We start from the raw sequence: 5,979 nt of genomic DNA, 5'->3' as shown, positions 1-5,979 counted from the left end.
CTTGTGGCTCCTCCCCTTGGCGAAGACGGAAGCGACCGAGCTCCCCCTCGATCGTTTCTCGCTTGGTGATCTTGGTGAGTTCATCACCCTCGTGCGCCGTCTTGAGTAGGTCCCAAATCTCCTTGGCGTTCTTCAATCCTTGTACTTTGTTGTATTCCTCCTTGCTTAGGGAGGCAAGGAGGATGGTTGCGGCTTGGGAGTTGAAGTGCTCGATTTGGGCCACTTCGTCCGTGTCATAGTCCTCATCCCCTATTGATGGTACCTGTACACCATACTCAACAACATCCCATATTCTTTTGTGGAGAGAGGTTAGATGAAATCGCATTAAATTACTCCACATAGCATAATCTTCACCATTAAAAGTTGGTGGTTTACCTAATGGGACGGAAAGTAGAGGTGTATGTTTAGGAACACGAGGATAGCGTAGGGGAATCTTACTATACTTCTTACGCTCTTGGCGTTTAGAAGTGACGGACGCCGCGTCGGAGCCGGAGGTAGATGTCGATGAAGTGTCGGTCTCGTAGTAGACCACCTTCCTCATCCTCTTGTGCTTGTCCCCACTCCGATGCGGCTTGTGAGAAGAAGATTTTTCCTTCTTCTCCTTGTGGTGAGAAGAGGAAGATCTTTTCTCCTTCCGCTTGGAGGAGTTCTTCTTCTTCTCCCTTTTCTTGGTGCGGGACTCTTCCGATGAGGTGCTCCCTTGGCTTGTAGTGGGCTTGTCGCCGGTTTCCATCTCCTTCTTGGCGTGATCTCCCGACATCACTTCGAGCGGTTAGGCTCTAATGAAGCACCGGCCTCTGATACCAATTGATAGTCGCCTAGAGGGGGGGTGAATAGGGCGAAACTGAAATTTACAAAAATAATCACAACTACAAGCCGGGTTAGCGTTAGAAATATCAACGAGTCCGTGAGAGAGGGCGCAAAACAAATCGCAAGCAAATAAGGAGAGTGACACGCGGATTTGTTTTACCGAGGTTCGGTTCTCGCAAACCTACTCCCCGTTGAGGAGGCCACAAAGGCCGGGTCTCTTTCAACCCTTCCCTCTCTCAAACGGTCCCTCGGACCGAGTGAGCTTTCCTTCTTCTCAATCAACCGGGAACAAAACTTCCCCGCAAGGGCCACCACACAATTGGTGCCTCTTGCCTCGGTTACAATCGAGTGTTGATCACAAGAGCACAAGAGAAAGAAAGAATGCGATCCAAGCGCAAGAGCTCAAAGGAACACGGCAAATCTCTCTCGCTAGTCACTAAAGGCTTGAGTGGAATTGGAGAGGATTTGATCTCTTTGTATGTGTCTAGAATTGAATGCCTAGAGCTCTTGTAGTAGTTGAGAAGTGGAAAACTTGGATTGCAATGAATGTGGGGTGGTTGGGGTATTTATAGCCCCAACCACCAAGAGTGACCGTTGGCTGGAGGCGTCTGCTCGATGGCGCACCGGACAGTCCGGTGCACACCGGACAGTCCGGTGCCCCTGCCACGTCATCACTGCCGTTGGATTCTAGCCGTTGGAGCTTCTGACTTGTGGGCCCGCCTGGGTGTCCGGTGCACACCGGACATGCACTGTTTGATGTCCGGTGCACCGGTATGGGCAGCCCTGATGTCTGCGCGCGCTGCGCGCGCATTTAATGCTGCGCAGAGAGCCGTTGGCGCCGCAGGGAGCCGTTGCTCCGCTGGCACACCGGACAGTCCGGTGCACACCGGACAGTCCGGTGAATTATAGCGCGCCGGCTTCCGAGAATTCCCGAGAGTGAAGAGTTGGAGTCTAAGTCCCCTGGTGCACCGGACAGGTACTGTTCACTGTCCGGTGGCACACCGGACAGTCCGGTGCGCCAGACCAGGGGTGCCCTCGGTTGCCCCTTTGCTCCTTTATTGAATCCAACACTTGGTCTTTTTATTGGCTGAGTGTGAACCTTTTACACCTGTATAATATATACACTTGGGCAAACTAGTTAGTTCAAAGGTTTGTGTTGGGCAATTCAACCACCAAAATTATATAGGAACTAGGTGTAAGCCTAATTCCCTTTCAACACTTCAAATGATGACTTTAATGATGATGGTTAACGATGGTGACTTTAATTATGTTTTCTAGTATTTCTTCTCTGAAGAAGTACTTTTTGGGATTATAACTTGGGTTTTATGATAAAACCTGGCTCCTACTAATAATAAACACCTGACCAACTAAAAGCAACTGCTTGAGCCTAACCCCACATAAAGCTAGTCCACTTCAGCCAAACGGGACATTTGCTGAGTACGTTGATGTGTACTCACCCTTGCTTTACCACAAAACACCAGGTTGTCCGCATTGTAACCACTGCTCAGGAGAAGACGAAGTCGTGGAAGGAGACTTCCAGGAGTTCCAAGACTACGACGAATTCTAGGTGTGGGTTGGCGGCAACCCCCAGTCAGCTGCCTGTGAAGGCCTTATCTTTACTGCGTTTCGCTAGCACTTTGATTTAACTGTTAAGTCGATGACTATGTGGATGTCTATGACTCCGTGATGTAATAAGTTAATACTCTTTTATGTTATTATTCGAGCACTGTGCGATGATGTTCATTTATGTAATCGCTGTGTACGTGAATTCTGATCCTGGCACGTACATAGTTCGCATTCGGTTTGCCTTCTGAAACCGGGTGTGACATTAATACTATGCGTACTATTGGTGATCATGAACAGGACACACCTGTGATTCTGCAGAGACATGTAAGTAATATTGAACTGATTTGAATTTTCAGTATTGTAGGTTAAATTGTATACAGTAGAAGGCAGCTAGAGATGGTATGACATTCAGTAGTTATATTGTGCATGCACTGTGAAACTATGGTCTGAAAATTGTTATGATGTAAATGATGTATATTGAGCTTTCATCCAAATTTTCAGGAAATTCAAGACATATCTAATATACTTGAACAAGGTGTGGCCAATGATCAAATACATATACCAATACGTCCATTAGAAGAGGTAATATCTATAACAACTATACTGATTTGCAGTTATACATATACATGATTTATAAGTTTGAGTTATTGGGTTATGATTGAGCTTAACAAAATGTGTTGTCAATTACAGGTTAATTTGCATGATCACGCAATTATGAATGTTAGTGGTGTCAGTGAACAAAATGATCATGCCAGAAAGGTAATAATGGTATAATACTGTATGTTGGACTACATAATATTATATGCTGAGAAGTATTTACTTTTGAAATGCAGAAACTGGATTTTGCAGTCGATGGGATAAGCTTGGCAAGACCAAATAACTCAAAACCCAAAGGAAGAACAATAAAGGGGAGTGAAGAAAGGGTTATTAAATTGGGAGCAAAAGGTACAAAGAAAATGACCAGGAAATGTCAGAAGTGTGGAATTGCTGATGGTCACAACAGTAGGACATGTTTGTCAATGGAGGAAAATAGACAAAGGTTGGCAAGCCTTGCTGGACGTAAGAGAGGACGACCTCCAGGATCTAGGAACAAGGGTGGCAGTAAAGCTCCTGATTGGAATGAGACAACAACATCAAAAAAACACGCAAATGATTTCGATAGTAGTGAGTCAGACAGTGATTAGACTGTTGTATGAGATACGATTAATTTGTTTTTTACAATAAACCTTGTATGTTTGGCAACTGATGTATATAGAGGTGGATATTGAAATCTAATAAATGGTGCGTATATTGCTTAATAATGTTGCGTAAGTGGAACTACAAAACATCGTAGATAACTTGTGGGATGATCGTATAATTTGTAAACTATATGACCAGTAATTAGTCTGTTGATAACGACAGCAGTGAGTCAGGCGCGCGAGTAGTCTGTTGTATCTGATACGAATAATCTAAGATATAAGGTTGTTGAAATATGATAAATAGAGCGTATATTGCTTACTAATGTTGCATAATTTGAAGTAGGAAAGATCGTATATAACCTGGATGATACTCGCATATGAACTGATGGTAATATTAAGGAATGAGGTATTCATATAACATCTTCATAACATAAAAACAGATCATATTTAAAGCCCACAGAAGTGAAAACATCTGATGTTCACATATTCGCAGCATAACCATAAGTATCCGGCCAACTAAAGTTCACAGAAAGAACCTGGGTAACACCCCTAAGGCAAAGTAGCATGACAATTGTTCTAAAACAGCACATATAAGGAAGCTTCCTAAAATTGTTAACTGACAATAATGGCCAAAATACCACAGTATGGTACATTTCCCACACCATTGCTTAGTTCTGACATAGTTCACTAATTGCGCGCAAACATAAATCTCTGGATATCTAATGGAAGTGGCAACGCCTTGTTGATGCGATGGAATGTGAGTTGATGAAGGGCATGAGCACGTAGGTCTCGGGAATTGTTCTGCAATAAAAGCATATCGTGCATTAGACACGTCTATAGCTAACATGTACAAATGATGGCAACCGGATTATAAAAACAGTTAGCACAGTCACTTACTGGTTGATTGAAAGAAGATATGACACCTGCATTGTGATCATAAAACTTCATGTAACTCAATACAAAAAATCCACAGTCATTTGACCCTGTCCTCATTGTTGGGCAATTAGATGGCATATCCATTGGAAAATTACCAAACTTAGGAAAGTCTGCATTGGGGCAAACGTGTTGTAACGCTTTGCTCAGCCTACTCATTATCACCCTAGCCCATGGGAATTTCCTGCCACCTAAATAAATTGGATCATAATGGTAGTCCTTCCATTCGGTGCCACCAAGTTGTATACCATACGGATTCGAATCTAAAATGTGTATAACCCGATGGTGTAGATTGATCACATACAGTGTCCAATGTCCCCTGCTAAGCATAGGTACCAATATCTGTTGATGAGAAAAGTAAATATAGGTTACATGTTGCTGTTACAATGTCATGATAATTAAAATGTACAGTTAATGAGCTGATGAAACTGGGAACAAAATGTTAATGGGACTTACCGACTTGCATTTATCCAGATTCACCAAAGCAGGCAATGTGTTGTGCAAGCAATTCTGTAAGACATTTTGATCAAACGGCTGAGGATTCTTGCTGTAACGTTCCTGTTCTTCAAAATTTAACAGAGCCTATAAAAAAATAGAGTGTGTAAGTATATTATGTGTATAGTTACAATAACTGTGAAGAAGAACCTACCCCAACGTTGACATCAAGTATTAATCTGTTAGATGTCAGAGTTCGACGATGATTTTTAGAATCATCACGAACACACTCAATGTAACACTGCATGAAGACATTCTCAAGACATTTGCCCTCCGCGAAAGATTCATAAATATCCATACAGTTTGCACTGTATTCACCGTAATCTATAACAACCCTGTATGATGAACAAAGTTATAGATTCATATTTCATAAATGAACCAAACTTATAAATACGTTATTCGTAATTTGGGTAACATGTACCTGCTTTGGTCAATGTCCTTGGAACAAATTAAATCCCACAGAGAACGAACACACTCTTGCTCTGTAAGGGGTGGATCAGATCCAGAGTTTGTAGTACCTTTCAGTGTATCATCCTGAAATGCAACATGGTTGTAAGTGGTTGAACATTAAAAAAATCAGTTTAATATCATAAAATGCATTATGTAATAAGTATGTTATCATACTGACATGAGGAGTTGGGGTCTGGTCAAAAACTGGCCCACTGTCATTGTGTTCCATTTCCTCTGTTGCCATTTCACCTCTCTACACAAAGGTATATAATTAGTATAACTGTGTAGTATGTATAGTAAAATGGAATTATAACATGAGACATGGACTGCTAACAAACATTTTTTTCCGGTGTCACGTCAAATTTCGGCAAGCAGGTGCAAGTTGATGTGGTTTGAGGTGTGATATTTGTGTTCCTCAAACTTATGTTTCGAACATCAAAACAGAAATCCTGTTGACAAAAAAGTGTGGTTCGTATACTGCTAAAAAGAATTTTGCATACATGTACGTATGATGAGTAAAAATAGTATTGGAGTTGGACAAATTACC

General features: G+C 42.1%; 1 long non-coding RNA gene across 1 annotated transcript; it reads left to right on the top strand.

Annotated features, from left to right (window-relative positions):
• Positions 1–2,891: 2,891 nt before the first annotated feature.
• Positions 2,892–3,510, top strand: LOC109942020 (uncharacterized). Its single transcript, XR_002264648.1, has 3 exons — positions 2,892–2,958; positions 3,067–3,135; positions 3,210–3,510. It is a non-coding gene; the product is annotated as an uncharacterized lncRNA (long non-coding RNA).
• Positions 3,511–5,979: the final 2,469 nt, after the last annotated feature.

The sequence above is a fragment of the Zea mays genome, chromosome 8 (assembly GCF_902167145.1).
Source record: "Zea mays cultivar B73 chromosome 8, Zm-B73-REFERENCE-NAM-5.0, whole genome shotgun sequence".
Classification (NCBI taxonomy): domain Eukaryota; kingdom Viridiplantae; phylum Streptophyta; class Magnoliopsida; order Poales; family Poaceae; genus Zea; species Zea mays.
Note: the sequence above shows the minus strand (reverse complement) of the source record. Positions and strands in the feature narration are given on the sequence as shown.